We start from the raw sequence: 20,301 nt of genomic DNA, 5'->3' as shown, positions 1-20,301 counted from the left end.
TACCGCCAGAAGAAATGAGTGCAGTCTCTAAATGCACGGACGCCTCACCGCCATTGTTCAGTTGAATGAAATTAAAGCTGCTATCCAACACGCGCTCGTCTGCAGAGATTGCTGAACCGACAGTGTGGTTCCTCGGAGGTATAAAGGGATAACATTCTGGCACCTCGGCGTCTCCGAAAAGCTTAAATGTTGTTAGTGGGGCGCAACACCAATAACAATATTATTTAGTAATACTAAATTGATTTGGGTATAAGCTTTTATGACGAAGAATGTTGCCGACAGTTGCTCGCTCGCGCAACCAGCTGCCGCAGTTCGGAGTTGCCGCTGCTCGAGTTAAAGCATAATTGAAATTGAGAGCTTTCTCACGATTCCACCAGTTGCTACCACTTAGTCACTGCCCACTGCAGTCTGATCCGGTCTAAATAATTGAGTAAGTCGCGAATTATTGTCGTAGCTACTGTATTCATTGTAAAATATGAATATAAACATGGAAAGAAATAGCCTTTTTAGATTAGCAGATGAAGAAGTAAATGGAAGACTTGATATATAAAGTGGAGACACATCCTAATATTTGGATACTTCAGTTGTCGAGTATGAAAGCAAAAGTGAACGAAGAAACGCCTAGCCTAGTATCATATTGAGATTCTATAATTAAAAAGATGTTTCTTTACACTCAGACATGTATACGCATATTGTCGCAGTATATATCGGGAAAGACCTAATCCCTCAACAGCTACAAATGCATTAAATCCTGTGTACAACGTCTGGGGTGGATAAGTGTCCAAGGCTTCGTTTTCAAGACCATTAAAGACCACTATCCTTAAACACAGTTGGGTCTAAAGACTTTCCATTTGCACCTGTATAGAAGAGGTGTCACAAAAAGCACCTAGCAGAATAAAAAGGAAGTTCTTGTAACTGTAGTACAAGAAACCACAGTGTTTAGGTTTGACGATTCCTGTATATTTACCACGTAGCGCTTTCAGGCAATGTGGTAAATTCACCCTTTGGTAAAACTGAGCTGCAATCTTTAGGCAGAATTTTTCTGTTTCTTCAGGTAAATAGATTGGCTTTGCTCGCTCCCAGATAGCTGTGCAGGCTTGTCGTGTTATGTTTGAAATGTTCCAAGTTAAAATAAGAGAACACAGTACTGGTATTATTGCGCCTGTTACATAGCTTTCTTTACTCAATTACTTTGAAAAGCATACAGCTGATTGTTTAATACATTGTTAAAGTCTGAGGAAAAGACAGTTCTGTCCTTGACTATTCTCTCGAAAACTCTCGACAAATCTGAGATAATATTTAATCATATTCAGCTAAAGGCAATGTTTTATTTATTTTTAAGTAACATTCGTACACAGGTTTGGTCGACAAATCAGAGTGGAGATAATACTTGCCGGTAATTACGGTGTTTTAGATGTCACGTATTCCTCTGGCTTACAGTACTCCATCGCACATTGTATCCTACCAGTATCTGGATCACATTGGCACTGGTAACATGAAGTGTCGTCAACATACGATGGTCCTTTGGGACAATACTCGGAAACTGAAAATAAAAATAATAATCATTTGATACAGTTAAATAGGGAGTGTCAGTAAAGGAAAAATATCATGCATAATGCACCTAAAAACTCATTTATTTTACAGAAGTATGTCTTTATTTTAATTGATTCAATTATGGTATGCAACATTACTGACCTTGAGACTTATACATTTAGTGAGTGGGTGCAAAGTTAAGAGCAAATAATATTGTAGTTATTGTAGTTTAGTTGCTCGTGAGTTTTGGTAAGAAGTCTCGAGCCAGGTTTCGAACTTTGATCGTTTCATTTTTAAAAGGAAATTTACGATACTTATTATTATATATGTACCGGGAGGTACACCCGCCCTGTTCATTCAAATGAAGCACCTTGAAGAGTGCCATTTACAACAAAGACGCGCAACAACTAATACTAGAATTTGGACATTTCCCTACAGATGTCTACTATAAATGTATGTTACGCCCTCTGGTGTGAAGATTGACTACTAAAATTATTAAGTAATTTTGTATTCCTAGGTTTCCTAAACTGAATTGATTATTATTTGTTTCTGGTGCGTTAAAGTTTACTATAGTTCTACCTCTTCCCGCCAACTTAAGATGTTGGCCAATAGAAAATTTTGCACGTCTAATTTTCAGCCAATAAGCTTTGTCTTGTATTTATTTAATTACCAAATGAAAATTAGAGGTGTATCGGGCCTTAATCCCGAGCTTTCTGGAACCTTCTTCTCGGGTGTAAAAGCTGGCACATTTTTCGGAGCAGGTGGTCTTATTCATCGCTCCAGTCTAGTGTGTGTGTTTGTGAAGGGAGGCGGAGTTACCTCGTCCACCTTTGAGAAGTCCATCAGCTCAAGGTAATGGCAGTCCTGGTTTAACTAAATAATAATCTTTTAAATCTAGCTCGAGGGGAAGATTTCCACTCTTTAATAATCCAACTTCGATTTTCTAAAATGTAAATGTCAAACTTCTAAATTTCAGACTTCTAAAATTAATCTCAAACAAACCAAAGGAACTTAAACGTTATCAGGGAATAGAGAGTGAGATACCCTCTAGTGTTCCCCATCAACTTGATTTTGAGGTGATTATGATTTTGTAACCTTAAATTTCTAAAATGTAAATCTCAACTTTATATGTAAATTTCAATCCTCTAATGTAAATTTCAAACTTCTAATGTACATTTCAAACAAGCCAAAGGAACTTAAGTGAAATCAGGGAATAGAGAGTGAGCTACCCTCTCGTGTTCGCTATCTACTTGATTTTGTGGTGACTACGATTTCGTAACCATTTTCAGTTTGTAATCTTTGTAACTTACATATTTTCTCCATCTAGTCACCTCAGTAGTATAGGCTTAGCCTCTGTAACTGCGGGCAATAGTTTTTAAACTTTTTATTTCAATTTTTAAGGAGGGCAAGTGTCCGCCTCCTCACCATTTTGATTCTTGGGCCACTAACTTAACCTGTTGTTTTTCACAAAGGCCTGGTAGAATTGGTGCTCGGTACCCCTGCTAAACTCTATTCCTTTTATATAAAGATGTTATACGGTTGAACATACAGAGAGTGAATACTGCTTGAATGTGTAAAATGTAGGTTGTGCCTTTGATAGGCCTAGACGTTTCTTGAAATACTGGAAGGCTGGAAATGTGTAATGTTTGGAGAGTAGTCTCCTAGACAATTTTCCTGGAGTAAAGGTGCTCCTATATCGCATTAATGTACCTGAAATCTTGTCTTCGCTTAGCGAATTGTTTGTTAAAATGTAACATCTGAAAAGAAACAAAAAAGGAAACAGAACGAAATTTAGCTCTAATTTTAGAATTTTAAATTAATCTTCTGATTGTCTTATATCGGTCCATTCATGCCCACACCTTCTTTCACCTCTGTCCCCCACGGAATCATGGTAACCATAATAATAACAATAATAATAATAATAATAATAATAATAATAATAATAATAATAATAATAATAATAATAATAGTAATAATAATAATGTGACTACGTATGTAGTTTGCACTACATTTTTAGTTTCAATCATCCTGTAAGTCCTATTATTTTATAATTTGGCAGTGTTATGCATCATCCGAATACGCACCATTCATGAAGTTTAGAGAAAAATGCGTCAGAAGTTTTGGAAACATTACTTACCCTATCTAAGAATATTTGCTTTTAATGGACTTGATAATTATATTTTCAGTAGTATTTCATGTTTAAATCTATAACATGTGCATAAAAATGAACTATGCATTATTATGAACCAATTTCAAAATAACACTTATTCGAAATATAAATAATGCTGTAGGTGTTAAGGACCAATCAGTGAAGCGCAAAACGAAGGCATTTACAGTTTTGAAGCTTATTATTGTAGCATATTTTGATATGCCTAATGCAGCTAAGCGCCCTCTGAGCATTCCGGTCTACTTCGAGTTACCAATGTTTTACATGGATCCTATCTGCTATAGCATTTGACAAAGATAAGCATCTTACATGTCATACAATTTTTTTCCAAAATCGCATATTTCAAGTGCGCCCTGGTGGGGGTGTGATAAGCGTCATGCAATTGTAATTATGATGAATTATTGAGGAATATATATTTCATTTTCAGAATAAATAGTATATTACTGTACATACAGTAAGAACAGGCCAGGCCGAGATGGCAAGTTTCACCATACCACAGACTGTTGTCTCCATTGAGATTAACAAACACAATGAGTGACAGAATTAGAATTCTCAGAAATTGTGACAACGAGGAAAGAGAGAGGATAATTTGTTGCCAAAGTTTTCATAGCCCCGGGCAGTCTTGGTAGTAGCAACAGCGCAGGGAGCCGGGTGCAAATTTCTGAGAAATGATGGCGAGGTATCTCCATGTAACGAGCGGGAGTTGAACGCGGGGTTGGCACTGGAAGAAAAAAATATGAGCCTTCCCGGTCACGTGGTTAAGGTGGACCAATGGAAAAATTCACTTGACCAAAGCAAGGCGACAACTTCGTATTGTAAGAAGCACTAGCGAGGCTAACTCCGTGGATTAAACTGATAGAAGGAAGTGAAGTATCGATTCAGAATAAAGTGTAATTTAGGAGCCTTACTATACCATAAAACTTATAAAAAGTTAATAATTGCGGGAGATTGCATGGTGTAATTCTGAGAATTCATGGACGCTATTCGTTGATTGGCTGAAGGCAAAGGAAGCCACAAAAGAGCGCGAAATCCCGAGCCGGGATACGGCAGCTAAATTCGCGAATATATCCATTACCAGCGAACGATAATAGTTGAGAACTGGTATAGAGCATTTGAGGACATAATTACATCATTGGATCATATATTAAAGCCACGGGCCAAACCGCAAAGTGTCGTATGAAGATATCGGTACTGCGCGTCCCAAGATGAACTCCGTTGAATTCGGAAGAGAGGGGATTAAAGTAAAAATATGAGGTCGGGGACAAGGACTGACAACTACTTCTGACAAAGTGTTCGGGCGAATACCACGCCAGTGGTGCGGAACTACTTCTGACAAAGTGTTCGGGCGGATACCACGCCAGTGGTGCGCAACTACTTCTGACAAAGTGTTCGGGCGGTCACGACGCCAGTGGTGCGTAACTACTTTTGACAGTGTGTTCGAGCTGATAGCACGCCCGTGGTGCGTAACTACTTTTGACAAAGCGTTCGAGCGGTCACCACGCCAGGGGTGCGTGACAACTTCTGATATTTTGTTCGAGCCGTGATTACGCCAGAGGTGCGAGTGTGTACTTACTCGTGGAGTAGAATTCGAAGTATTATATTGTTACATAGTACAGTGATTCATGACGTGATGTAGCTCATATTACAGTCTTGAGCAGTATACTAGTATGAAGTGTTTCAAATAGACAGGACTCAGTAAAGCCTAACTTACGGAGTGTGAGATTCTACCAACAGATTAGGAAGTGCGTTACATGAGAACGGTAACGAGTGTTTATGTCACCTATTAAACAGTCGATTCTAAACTGATACCTGGTCAGCTACACGAACGTGAGACGGGAAATTCAAGTGCGCGCACGGGCCGTTGTAAAGGGAATCCCGAAGTATCCCATGTTCCTAGTGTCCGGGAAAGGAATGAAGAATGTATATCTACATTAAGTGGGCTAGATACAAGGCCGAGAGTGTAAAATTTGTGAGTAGAATTTAGGGTGGAAATTATTCCAAAGTGCAACAGTTAATTTATTTGTTTTTATTCCAAATGTGTAAAATTGAAAAGGGTCAAGGATTAATTCTTCAAGCTGGCATGAATACCAGTGGAATGCATTGCTAAAAACCGGAGGGGCTATGGCTTCTTGTCCGGTTTTAGCAGACTACAATGGCAGAGATGAGTAGCCTTTTAACATATTTGTAGATTGCTATCGTTAGGGGGAGGAAATCATATTATTTTATCATGGTAACTTGATTGTGAAACGAGCCGTTTACGGCTCGTATAAATTCAAAGATAGATGGACAAAGGGACAAATTAATATGTACATGATTAGCTCGAGCACTCATCATAATTTTGATTATTAAATATAGTATAGTAAGGTTGAGTTGTTCATTCAAGTGCTTGAGTTGTTTGATATGATACGGAGCACGTTCACATAAAGATAATGTTAATATTCATTTAGAAGTGCTTCCAAAGTGTTTTTCCGTTATCGGAACTTTTATAGATATTAAGGCATGTTGTTAAGATAATCCAGAGGTAGGATTGCCAAGTGATTTAAATTGTTGTGGGACGGAATGAAGTCCATTGATTTGTTTGTAAATATCGCGAAGTTCGCCAGTGGACAAAATAATAATAATCTGTACAAGTGTCGAAGTAGTACATTAAAATTTGGTAATGTGTAAAGGCGTGTTTAATAATAATCGTTGAGAATAAAGGCACGGGCCTAGTTGGATAGAATGATTGCAAATTAAAGTAATTTAAATGTGGAGATCACATGTGCCGTGAATAATTATAATTTGTGCAGTGAATCCGGTTTTAACACTAATTTTTGATTTAACGTTTTTGGATTCCATAATAATCATAAAATAATTTGGTAGAAACGAGATAGGTACTTTTATAATATGGTCACGCTATGTTTGAGGCCCAGAGTGATTTGAGCCAAAAATTGAGATTTGGAGTTTGTGGGACAGAAATCCGGCCCGAAATGAAAGTGAATTGTACTGATGTTGATGAAGAAATAGATGGATCTTAAGGCCCACATAGAGGTTGTATTTATATATCGGTGTATTGAGTGGCAGAATAGAGTCCACACACCGAGGGTTAATTTGTGAAAATGTTTTGAAGAGTTCCAATGGATAAATGGACTTCAAAATGGAAAAGGAAGGAATAATTTAACACTTGCAGAGATTGGAGGTATTTGCCCAACTGCGAGGTGTTATGAGATTTGAGAATTGTCTTAGGAGCATATGGTCTCCATGAATTAACGACAGTACGAAAATAAAGTTGCGGGTTCGAACACTATTATGTCCCGACCGATGTGAATTCGGATCTTGGTGATTTCTGTTTGGGAGAGAGCGTATGTAACTAAATTATAAAGATGGGGAATAAAAATAAAGATTCTCGAAAGAATAATAATACTATTAATAATAATATTCCAAGTAAATCATATCTGGATTGATTAGTGCCAAAATAAATCGGAATTGTAAAAGGGGTTATGCGTTAAACATATTAAGAGTGGACTACCGTGTAACAGGCGAAATTAAATTTTTTAAATTAATAATAATAATAAATAAATAAATTACTTTTTTTGAAGAAGAATTTACTTTTTTTTATAATTTGGACATAATAATGATGTTGAGAGTTGAAATGAAAAATTTGAGATTTTTAACTAATAATAATAATAATAATAATAATGAGAATATTTGAAGAAGGATAAGAAGAATAATCAAAGAAGCTACTTTTATTTATTTCAGATGAAAATAACAATCGCGAAAAGTTGAAATATTATTCCGAGGATGATGACGGGTTACGATAATCATGATCTCCACAAATAATAATAATAATAATAATAATAATAATAATAATAATAATAATAATAATAATAATAATATTATTATTATTATTATTATTATTATTATTATTATTAAAAAATATGTTTTTATTTATTTTTCTTATTATCTCGAATGATGATGGATGATACTAGGGAAGTCAGCTGACGAATTAACGTAATAATGTCAATTGGTTGTAAATAATAAGTTAATATGTGTAAAATGAAGGCAAATCCCTACATCTGGACCATTAGGTTAGAGTCCCTTTGTCGTATTCCTTCAACTAACGATTAGCATATCTTGGTTAGGAACCCGGGGAGAGTTTGTAGTTTCCCGGGTTGGTCTCATCTCAATCAAAGTGGAGGCTATAACATGGTCCATGTGATCGCGCCTACTTTGCCAACAGGTAATTGGTCCATGATCAAATATGGTCATGGTGTTAACGAAGGTAAATCTGATACCTTCAGATATCAACGGTTCCACCACCCAAATGGAAGGGTGGTCAAAAGTGATAAATATTATGTAATCATTTTTCAGGAATAATTTGCCAAATTACCGGCAAATCAAGGGTCAACAGATTTTGATTGTGTGTAAAATTTCATTTGTTTACTTAAATAAAATGCTCCTTTAGCATTCGCAAGGAAACAGTTCCAGGTTCTTGTTCTTGTAGAATAGTAAACCCTTGGTGACCGTTTAAATATCCGTCCCCATTCCTAGGACGGAGCCTTAATAATTTCCCTTTGATCTGAATATATATATATAATTTGTGTGTTTTATGATGAGCCTTAAAGTTAAAGATTAGAGTGTCCCGTTCAACCCTGTAGTACTGATTGGATGGCGCCCTTACATTTAGTTTGAGATCTTATATCTCAAAATATTTTTTTTATTGAGTATTAGTTGCGATGGATTCGGACCGTAACACTCCCAGAGATAAATGCTGGTTGGGACTCAGGCTTTGAGCGGGTACACAAGGTACTTAAATATACCACGAAATTATTCGTACCCTTAATGTATATAATACTACAATTATTTCCAAATTCAACCTTAAAACAAGTTAAATATTTTTCTTCCTTCATTCTGAAGTATCAGTCCATAATTGCTGTTGAAAGATGTTTTCAATGTAACTGCCTAGGGTTTATTCATGTTGACCTCAATTTCCCTAGTTTTGAGCCAACTTAGAGATTTGCCTTCAATATATATTTTCTGTTAGTAATTTCCTTTCCCCGACAAGCTGTACCTACAAAATCGTATTTTCCATCTTGACCTCACTCAATTTAATTCTCGTACGGCATTTTTTCATTACATCAATGCAGCCGTGATGGGTAACCTGTATTGACTGCATTTTCAATACACATTCAATGCCTCCGAAATCATCGTCGTTTGGCAAGAACAAGCACCTGGAACAAGAAAATTCATTTGTATTGTTTAAATAGTTGGATGCGATTTCAATATTTCTTTCAACATTAAAACAAGCTTAATGTTCCTATTCTGGCCTCCGCGAAAATCTTACCACAATATTAAATGATGTTTCCCTATCTCGATGTTTTCATTTATGTCCTTTCGGAGATAAGAGGCTATTTCACCACGACCTGCCTGACTTTCTTCTCATAAATAATAGAATGCTTTATTTGAGGCCCCATCATGGATTCCACAGTTGTAAAGCCAAGACAGACGCTTACAAAATACAACATTTGTAGGGATACGCGAAAGTGGTGGAGTTCTTTGCATATCGAAGGACATAACTGCTAAATTCACTTCCTCACTTGCATGGTGCTTGTCCTTTCTCATTTTATTGCGAGGCCTTTCTGCTTCTTCTTGATGAGTAACCATCAAAATGACCGGATCTGAATAATTTCTGTTCAGGAGAGAAATTTCTGGGGTTATTTTAGAACCAAGACAAAAATTATATGATGTAATATTTTACCGTACACTGGGTTTCCCTGGCTCTTTTCCTTTCGAATCTGACAAGACGTAGGCCTTAAGGTTGTGAAAGAGGAATGCATTCATATAACAATAAAATTAAAATATAGTTACACACCTCCAATGAGTGTGAAGTTTCCTGTACAATAGAAGTCGCGTTTACTACAGGCTGACTTATAATAATGTCTACTTTCTTGTCTCTACTTGTCATTCTGAATAAGGTGTACGTATATACTATTAAAATAAAAATCAATCAATACTTATCTGCATTTACGGCAGTCGCCCAGGTGGGAGATTCCCTATCTGTTGTTATCCTAGCATTTTCTTATATGATTTCAAAAAAAAAATGGAAACTTATTGAACATTTCCCTTGGAGCGTTATTCCAATCCCTAACTACCCATCCTATAAATTAACATTTGCCCTAATTTTTCCTCTTGAATTCCAACTTTACCTTCATATTGTGATCTTTCCTACTTTTAAAGACACCACTCAAACTTATTCGTCTACTAATGTCATTCCACGCCATATCACCGCTGACAGCTCGTAACATACCACTTAGTCGAACAGCTCGTCTTCCTTCTCCCAGTTCTTCCCAGCCCAAACTTTGCAACATTATTGTAACGCTACTCTTTTGTCGGAAATCACCCAGAACAAATCGAGTTGCTTTTCTTTGGATTTTTTCCAGTTCTTGAATCATGTAATAATGGTGAGGGTCCCATACACTGGAAACATACTCTAGTTGGGGTCTTACCAGAGACTTATATGCCCTCTCCTTTACATCCTTACTACAACCCCTAAACACCCTCATAACCATGTGCAGAGATCTGTACCCTTTATTTACAATCCCATTTATGTGATTACCCCAATGAAGATCTTTCCTTATATTAACACCTAGATACGTACAATGATCCCCAAAAGGAACTTTCACCCCATCAACGCAGTAATTAAAACTGAGAGGAATGTTCGTATTTGTGAAACTCACAACCTGACTTTTAACCCCGTTTATCATCATACCATTGCCTGCTGTCCATCTCACAACATTATCGAGGTCATGTTGCAGTTGCTCACAACCTTGAAACTACGCCTACTCTAATTATCTGAAATCAATTTTCTAGAAATATAGTAACCCATTGTCACTCTTTTGTCTAGTCCACTTGCACTCATTTTTTCCAGTAGTTTCCTATGATCCACCCTATCAAATGCTTTAGACAGGTCAATCGCGATACAGTCCATTTGACCTCCTGAATCAATCAATCAATCAATCAATCAATCAATCAATAAATAAATCAATCAATCAATCACTACTGATCTGCATTTAGGGCAGTCGCCCAGGTGGCAGATTCCCTTTCTGTTGTTTTCCTAGCCTTTTCTTAAATGATTGCAAAGAAATTGGAAATTTATTTATTTATTTATCGAGTTGCTTTTCTTTGGATTTTTTCCAGTTCTTGAATCAAGTAATCCTGGTGAGGGTCCCATACACTGGAACCATACTCAAGTTGAGGTCTCATCAGAGACAAATTGCTCTCTCCTTTACATCCTTACTACAACCCCTAAATACTCTCATAACCATGTGCAGAGATCTGTACCCTTTATATACAATCATATTTATGTGATTATCCCAATGAAGATCTTTCCTTATATTTATACCTAGGTATTTACAACGATCCCCAAAAGGAACTTTCACCCCATCAACGCAGTAATTAAAACTGAGAGGACTTTTCCTATTTGTGAAACTCTCAACCTGACTTTTATCCCCATTTATCATCATACCATTGCCTGCTGTCCATCTCACAACATTATCGAGGTCACGTTGCAGTTGCTCACAATCTTGTAACTTATTTATTACTCTGTACAGAATAACTTCATCTGCGAAAAGCCTTATCTCTGATTCCACTTCTTTACACATATCATTGATATATATAAGAAAACATAAAGGTCCAATACTACTGCCTTGAGGAATTCCCCTCTTAATTATTACAGGGTCAGATAAAGCTTCACCTACTCTAATTCTCTGAGTTCTATTTTCTAGAAACAGAGCCACCCATTCAGTCACTCTTTTGTCAAGTCCATTTGCACTCATTTTTGCCAGTAGTTTCCCATGATCTACCCTATCAAATGCCTTAGATAAGTCAATCACAATACAGTCCAAGTGATCTCCTGAATCCAGGATATCTGCTATATCTTGCTGGAATCCTACAAGTTGGGCTTCAGTGGAATAACCTTTCCTAAACCCAAACTGCCTTCTGTCAAACCAAGATATCTGCTATATCATGCTGGAAACCTACAAGTTGACCTTCAGTGGAATAACCTTTCCTAAACCCAAACTGCCTTCTGTCAAACCAAGATATCTGCTATATCATGCTGGAAACCTACAAATTGACCTTCAGTGGAATAACCTTTCCTAAAACCGAACTGCCTTCTATCGAACCAGTTATTAATTTCGCAAACATGTCTGGTATAATCAGAAAGAATGCCTTCCCAAAGCTTACATGCAACACATGTCAAACTTACTGGCCTGTAATTTTCAGCTTTATGTCTATCAACCTTTCCTTTATACACAGAGGCTACTATAGTATTCATTTGGTATAACTCCTTCAAGCAAATAATAATCAAATAAGTACTTCAGATATGGCACTATATCCCAACCCATTGTCTTTATTATATTCCCAGAAATCTTGTCAATTCCAGCCGGTTTTCTAGTTTTCAACGTTTATGTCTTTTTGTAAATGTCGTTTTTATCGTATGTAAACTTTAATACTTCTTTAGCATTAGCCTCCTCCTCTATCTGGACATTATCCTTCTAACCAACAATCTTTACATACTGCTGACTGAATACTTCTGCCTTTTGAAGATCCTCACATACACACTCCCCTTGTTTATTTATTATTCCTGGAATATCCTTCTTGGAACCTGTTTCTGCCTTAAAATATCGCATACAAGTAACAACACAATGCTTTGACAGAATATTGGTTATTCGATTGAGAGTACAGTGACAACAAGCAGTCACTGTAAAAAAACTTCTGAAAAAAAATAACCTTTTCCTTGATTGTCAGGTATGCATTCACAATGTAAGAGCGGAAATGTCACTTACCCGCTTGATGCAGGAATAAGCTTGGATTTTACACAGATCTATGGTAATAGCAGTTTGTAGCGAAATCAAATATTGAATTTGGACGATGGCGCCTACGTTTTTCTACATTATTTAGGCTATTATTAAAGAAAAGGCGCCAAAATATTGCGTACACGCAGTTCATTGTAATAGGAAATAGGTAGCAACATAATCTCATTTTCTTTAAATTAGCGCTTAGCCGGTTGGTGCATAACACCGTCCAATTATTGCTTCTCTCCGTATTCACTGCAGTAGCTCACATGCGGTCGAGAACACTAAGTAATAAATCAGCGGATTCCAGTATTTGCAGTTCTGCGTAGTTCTAGTTCCAGGCATTTGTCTTCTCCTAATCATCAATCAACTGATTCAGCTGTCCTCCCTATTTCAATTTATTTACTATTATTTGGTAACGCTTTCTACCGCTCGCATTCCCTTCCCCTTTAAAATTTGGTAAGTTCGGATCACCCTATACAATAACGTTTCTTTCTGTTTCTTCCCCACACAACTGACTATCTTCTTAAATAATTCCGCATCAGCGTCAGCACCAGCCTTGTCTGTTCTGTACACCCCAAAACATCAAGTTGCCTATTATCTTCAGTCTTACATAAGTCTTACACGTAGAATTTCACTTTTCTCATCCTTAACGTTTTTATAGCTTACAAATTCTTCTTTCACCAGTATGAATACTTCCCCTCCTATCGTTCCTATCCTGTCCCTATGATAAACACTCCAGTTCTGTGACAAAATATCTGCATCCACATCACTTCTCAGCCATGATTCAATTCAAATTCATATAAATATTAAATTACTTAGGCTAATTCTATTCCTTTCTTTACAATACTGGGCTGAGTGGCTCAGACGGCTGAGGCGCTGGCCTTCTGACTCCAACTTGGCAGGTTCGATCCGGACTCAGTCCAGTGGTATTTGAAGGTTCTCAAATACGTCAGCCTCGTGTTGGCAAATTTACTGGCACGTTAAACAACTTCTGTGGGACTAAATTCCGGCACCTCGGCGTCTCCAAAAACCGTAAAAGTAGTTAGTGGGACGTAAAGCAAATAACATCATTATTTACAATTCTCCTACAGTTTTACTTTAACTATGTCATGTCATCTTCAGTTGAGCTCCTGCTTCCTATATTTTCGTCATCGTTCCCAAATCCACCCCGTTTTCTTGAATGTACCTCCCTATAATTCTTCTAAACAAATCAATAACTTATATGTGCCGTTGCTGTTCAAGTCATGGCCATCTGAACGTAGATCCCTTTATCTTTTTCTTGCTTCCTCTTGTCTCATTTCATTTTTCTAAATCTTTATTGCCCTCTTTTATCCAGCTCGTTGTTGACTTTTTCTCCTAAATATACCTGAAAAATCTGTTTTTCTTTTTAATCTGTTATCATCCATTCTATAGGTAGGCCTATGTCCAAACATAGTAATCTTATTTTTATTGTTTATTTTATATTTTCTATATTCTGGTATATTTCCTTATTTACATATTAAAAATGTTCCCTAAAAACAGCTTTGTCGAGTCCATCCGCCCTTTCTACTGAACCCCCTCCCCCCTCAACGGCGCAACAACCCCGAAGGCTCATGATCTAATAAGCGGCCCCTGCTCACCTCGAAAGCCTGCAGATTACAAGGTGTCGTGTGATCAGCCATTATTCTTGGCTTTCTAGACCGTATAATTTCATGCATTACACCACTGCCTTACAGGAGGGGTAACTCCAAGGACTTGGCATGTTCTTCCATGATATTGCACTAACAACTACCACAGAAACAAAAAATACCGAATACTTCGGAGCTGGCATCAGGGCTGCAAAACTGGGGCAAGAACCTGAGAAACTGAGAATGAGCGATGGTAGAAATGTCATTCCTTTTATGCAGTCAGTGGCTGTGATGTGGAGGTGGTGGTGGTGATTATTGTTTTTAGAGAAAGTACAACTGTCAACCAACTTCTATATAACACTACCAGAGAGAAGAAATGAAGGGATCCAACATTTCGGAAAATGGAGGGATCGGCCAAAGAAAGACTAGGGCCGCGAGGGCGTAAAGATGAAAGACTACCTGGGCCTCGATATCTAATACCGTCGGGGTCAGAAAAGAACAAGAGTTGACCAAGGTCGGAGAGGATAAATGAAAGTGAGGAGCTTGGCACAAGTTAGTGGAATCAATGCTAGGACTCAGCCAAGGGCCCCGTGGTCGCCAAACCACGTTCCCAAGTTCGGAGCCCCTGGGGACCCTTTTAGTCACCTCTTACGACATATAGGGGATAGCGTGGTTGTTACTCTACCACTCCCACCCACAGGGGGATCGCTGTGCTGGATGGTGTGAAAAGGCTGCTGTACGGTTGGTTGGTTGGTTGGTTGGTTGGTTGGTTGGTTGGTTGGTTGGTTGGTTGGTTGGTTGGTTGGTTGGTTGGTTGGTTGGTTGGTTGGTTGGTTGGTTGGTTGGTTGGTTGCTTGGTTGCTTGGTTGGTTGGTTGGTTGGTTGGTTGGTTGGTTGGTTGGTTGGTTGGTTGGTTGGTTGGTTGGTTGGTTGGTTGGTTGGTTGGTTGGTAAAAAACAGCACGATGGTCAGCGGACAGCAGGCTAGCTCAGCTGGCAGAGCGCTGACTTTCTGAGCTCAAGTTGGCAGGTTCGATCCCGGGTCAGTATGTTAGTATTTGATGGTGCTCAAATACGTCAGCCCTGTGTCGGTAAATTTACTGGCACGTTAAAGAACTTCTTTGGGGCAAAATTCCGGCACCTCGGCGTCTTCGAAAACCGTACAAATATTTAGTGTGGCGTAAAATAAAAAATATTATTATAACAGAACACTCTGGTTTGGTGAGGGAACTATGGTCTGTTGCGGGGGGTGACAGTTGCAGCCTACCTGCTTGCGTCAGCGTGACTACTTGCTGTTTGGAAAACATCGTGTTGGAGTGTGGTCAAGCGTACGGTATGTTGCTTGTGAACATTCGGACAATGTTTTCCGGTTGAGCAGTACTAATGATCAACAGCAGCTAACACTCCTCATTTCTCCTGACGATGGATGGATTGATGATTCAATCAACATAAGGATTTTGAACTCAATATTCAAGTGCAGTATATAAAGGAGGCGCACAGTTCCAAAATCCGCCTTATCCATTTAAGCAAATTTTCTCTTTCTTATTTCTTAATCTGCTTAACCTCCAGGGTTGGTTTTTTCCCTCGGACTCAGCGAGGGATCCCATCTCAACCGCTTCAAGGGCAGTGTCCTGGAGCTTCAGACTCTGGGTCGGGGGATACAACTGGAGAGGATGACCAGTACCTCTCCCAGGCGGCCTCACCTGCTATGCTGAACAGGGGCCTTGTGGGGGATGGGAACTTTGGAAGGTATAGACAAGGAAGAGGGAAGGAAGCGGCCGTGGCCTTAGGTTAGGTACCATCCCAGCATTTGCCTGGAGGAGAAGTGGGAACCACGGAAAACCCCTTCCAGGATGGCTGAGGAGGGAATCGAACCTCCCTCTACTCAGTTGACCTCCCGAGGCTGAGTGGACCCCATTCCAGCCCTCGTACCACTTTTCAAATTTCGTGGCAGAGCCGGGAATCGAACCCGGGCCTCTGGGGGTGGCAGCTGATCACACTAACCACTACACCACAGAGGCGGTAGCAAATTTTTCAGGAGACGAAAAAGACGTTTCTTGCTCATCTTCAGTAGAATAAACGTATTTATTCATGTTTATTATATCAATGTACTTACTCGTATTGAAATAATTGAAGAGCTACATCAAATTCGTGACATATAATGAAGATATTTAAAAATTAAGATTGGATAAGGCGTGTTTCGGAAACTCAACATTGGATAAAGAGAGTTTTGGAACTGTCATCGTGGTAAGGGCAGGGTTTGCACACGTAGATACAACCGAACTTTATAATGATAATGTTTGTCATTAATTGATATTATAATCGACATTCTTTTATTATTTATGCTCTTTGAAATCATAAAAGTGAATGTCAGTGATTAAACTCAATATTAGTAAACTGGCGCGAACAGTTTCAGAGAACACACCGTGAACCTGGAACTTGATAAACATCGTACTAATGCTTACTTCATAGAGTGTGATTTGAGATACTTTCCAGTTAAGTTGTCCCATGTTTGGATAAGGCGGAAAAATATCTTATGATAAGCGGGTTTTGGAAACGTCACCTGCATTGGTGTTATATTTTCATGGGGACAAAGCGGGTTTAGGAACAGTTTTCTTGTTGAAAAAGATGCTAAATCATTTGAGTTATAGAGATAAATTAAGAACTCAGTTTTCATAAAAAGTGGATAAGGTGGATTTTGGAAGCGTGCACCTCAAATATACGAGTAATTAAGTGTATGTGGGTCAGTGAAATCTTATTTTTGAGTGAGCAATTTGGTGGTGAAATACAATTTTACTAATTACCATACCTCCTTCAGTCCTGACAAAATCCTTAACTGTAAGTAAGATCAGCAGAAGGATAGCACCCTTCATTTTCGGTTCTCTAGATTCGTCTCTTTTATTTTTCTCGGTTACCTCTCCGCAGCGTAAGCACCATTGTTCAGCACATGGAATATACTTTCTTATCGCCTATTCAGTGGTCAAAAGCCTTGTTGATTTCAATAAAGCCTCATTAACCGTACGGACAACAGACTCACAACTCATTAAATTAATAATTCAACTTTTATTTACTTTTTGTCATTTGTGACTGACTGTGAATAGGTACCCTACACAGTTACTTATCCCATTGTCCACGGATCACAGAGATTCAATCGCGAATTATTACCCAGAATATGCTCCAGCATATGATTACAGGCACAGCCTGTGCCAAAAGTGAATGCTCAATGTTCTTGTACCGTACGGTTCGATTTCTTGATTGATGCCGTGTTATTCCACCTGTCTCTTGGCACAGGCTAGATCAAAATGCAGCCTCCACTGAAGCCTCGCTCTCATGTATGGCTGTATCTGTATGGAAGCTCATGAGGTATGAAATAATGAAGCATGACTAGCGCTACTCATCTGGCCGTTTGTGCTGCGAGAGTAATTTGTAGCTCAGTGAAGGAAGTAATGGCCAGTGGCGGCATGTGACAACATTTTCAGGGGTTGAGAATAACAATTTTCAGATCTATAACACAAATCAGTAAATAATATCATACTTAAATCATTTCACTAAAAGTTCCTTGTTCGTTCGTTCGTTCGTTCGTAATCTGTTACCCTCCAGGATCGGTTTTTCCCTCGGACTCAGCGAGGGTCCCACCTCTACCGCCTCAAGGGCAGTGTCCTGGAGCTTCAGACTCTGGGTGGGGGATACAACTAGGGAGGATGACCAGTACCTCGCCTAGGCGGCCTCACCTGCTATGCTGAACAGGGGCCTTGTGGGGGGATGGGAAGTTTGGAAGGGATAGACAAGGAAGAGGGAAGGAAGCAGCCGTGGCCTTAAGTTAGATACCATCCCGGCATTTGCCTGGAGGAGAAGTGGTAAACCACGGAAAACCACTTCCAGGATGGCTGAGGAGGGAATCGAACACCCCTCTACTCAGTTGACCTCCCGAGGGTGAGTGAAGCCCGTTCCAGCCCTCGTACTACTTTTTAAACTTCGTGGCAGAGCCGGGAATCGAACCCGGGCCTCTGGGGGTGGCAGCTAATCACACTACCCACAGAGACGGACAAAATCCCCTGTGCAGTTGCTTTTCCACACATAATATGGTAGAACCCCTATAGCCGAGGATCCATTTTATCTGAGATTAATCTATGAGAGTACAATTATACTGCAATTCACAGCAACTTTGCTACACTTATGCATTGATTATTTGTGCAGGAACGCAATCCGTCTGTACTTCAAACGTGCAAATTTCTCAGTCACTTTACGACTGAAGACACTCACATTCCCACAATTTCAAATACCTGTTCAGAATTACTTGCAAAATTTGCCAACAATGTAATGCAGTAGATAGTAGCTTCTGCGAGGCTGCGGCTAACAGTAACAGGAGAGGTGGTCAGCTGTTATCAGGGCCGAATTTAACTACTACAACACCTCTAGGCCAACGACCGTAGCCGTGTTGAAACACTGGAACCCGTGAGATCTCCACGTCTTCATCATCATTTCATCCTCATCACGACGAGTAGGTCGCCTATGGGCGTCAAATCAAAAGACCTGCACCTGGCGAGCCGAACATGTCCTCGGTCACTCCCGGCACTAAAAGCTATACGTCATTTCATTTCCAAAGTTATGCAACATTGGGCGTGGTCGATATTTGCAGGGCCGGATTAATGGGGGGGCTAAAGAGGCTGCAGCCTCGGGCCCCGCGTGCCAAGGGGCCCCGGCCCTTGGACGAACCTAAAATTGTATAAAAAGGCCTGCTGCTCCACCTCCGTGCGTGTATATAAACATTTACGCTCCTTCCTTCTTATCAGCTTTCCGCGTTAATATTTCATCACTGCTAGAATCAATTACCATCCAGAGACACGAATCCTCGCTACTTACGCACTGTAATTATTGTAAAGGTTATTGTCGACGAAAATTTAAATCTGACAGCTTGCAAGTACTGGCAGAGGGGGAAGGGGCAAGTGGTCTAGGAAGTGAGGGGGAGGGGACAGGGGAAGCACGGTGGAATGCACATGCTATACTATATCTTTGCATCAGGAAGAGAACTTCCAATTCACCTCTGTTTATTGAATCATTCGTAAGTTACAGTTGTAATGTTCTTGTAAAATGGATAGAAAATATCCCAGTGATGCCAACGTAAATTAAAAGAACAACATTTGAAAGAAATTGAAAAGTTGCCGAAAATATCAACATTTTTTGATAGGAAGTCGACAAATGCATCAACGACTGAAGCGACTGTTACTTGTGAATTGGAATCTTCTACAGGTAAATGAATAGTCTGCTGTTTTAAGAGAGATTAGGTCTTAACGGAATTTGAAAGCATGAGCATTAGGAAGATGGTTTTAGGAACAATGAAAGGGAATTCTAATGTGTATTTTAAACTTCAGTCACATTGTATGGAATACTCGGATTCGTAAATAATAAATTGCTGATCTCCTTGGTGTAGTGGTAGCAATATTGACTACCACCCCCGAAGACCCAGGTACCTTCCCCGGCGCTGCCTGGGGGCTTGGTTACGAAGAAGGGGCCCCACATTTTTAAATAGCCCAGGGCCACCAAACAACTTAATCCGGCACTGGATATTTGGATGGGTTGCCACGCGCTCTTGTTGGGGGTAAGGTAATGGAGGAGCGGAAAGGAACTGGCCACCCTACCGCACGTAAACTCCGGCTCAGGCACACCTCTGCGGAGGTTCGGACCTGCCTTCGGGCACAATACACCCTTATCTTACACCTCTGGGACCAAATAATTTTGCTCCCCTCTTCCTTAAAATTGATAAGCCAAAACTGCTATTTCTTACAATGAATAAAGTAATACAGTAGAATGCATCCAAGGTAAAATAATAATAATAAAAAGAACAAGATTTCCAACTGAGAGAGCAAACATCTGTCAACTCTGCACAATTCCCTACCCCGTATTTTAAACATTAACACGTAATCACAATGAGAGTGGAAAATCTCATTTTTCGTTACCTGCTGATTTCTGTGCTTCCAATTATTGAAGCGAGTTGTTGCAAATTGAGATATCCCTCCATAAAGTTTATAGGAAGCACAGAAACAGATCGTTGGCTGCAGGAATAAACCAGATATTCACGTTTCAATATATCTCCATTTTAAAGCTTTTTTTTCAAACAATACTTTTGTCAAAAATCGCTAATTCTCTGGAAACATCCG

At 39.2% G+C, this 20,301-nt stretch overlaps 1 long non-coding RNA gene across 1 annotated transcript in view; it reads right to left on the bottom strand.

Moving 5' to 3' along the window:
* Positions 1 to 1,400: 1,400 nt before the first annotated feature.
* Positions 1,401 to 20,301, bottom strand: part of LOC136874862 (uncharacterized) — a 51,877-nt gene continuing 32,976 nt past the window's right edge. The window contains exon 3 of the long non-coding RNA XR_010860313.2: positions 1,401 to 1,543. This is a non-coding gene — a long non-coding RNA (uncharacterized lncRNA). The remainder of the gene's footprint in view (positions 1,544 to 20,301) is intronic.

This window comes from Anabrus simplex, chromosome 5, assembly GCF_040414725.1.
Source record: "Anabrus simplex isolate iqAnaSimp1 chromosome 5, ASM4041472v1, whole genome shotgun sequence".
In the NCBI taxonomy this organism is placed as follows: domain Eukaryota; kingdom Metazoa; phylum Arthropoda; class Insecta; order Orthoptera; family Tettigoniidae; genus Anabrus; species Anabrus simplex.
The sequence above is the reverse complement of the archived record's forward strand: the minus strand, read 5'-3'. Positions and strand labels throughout refer to the sequence as shown.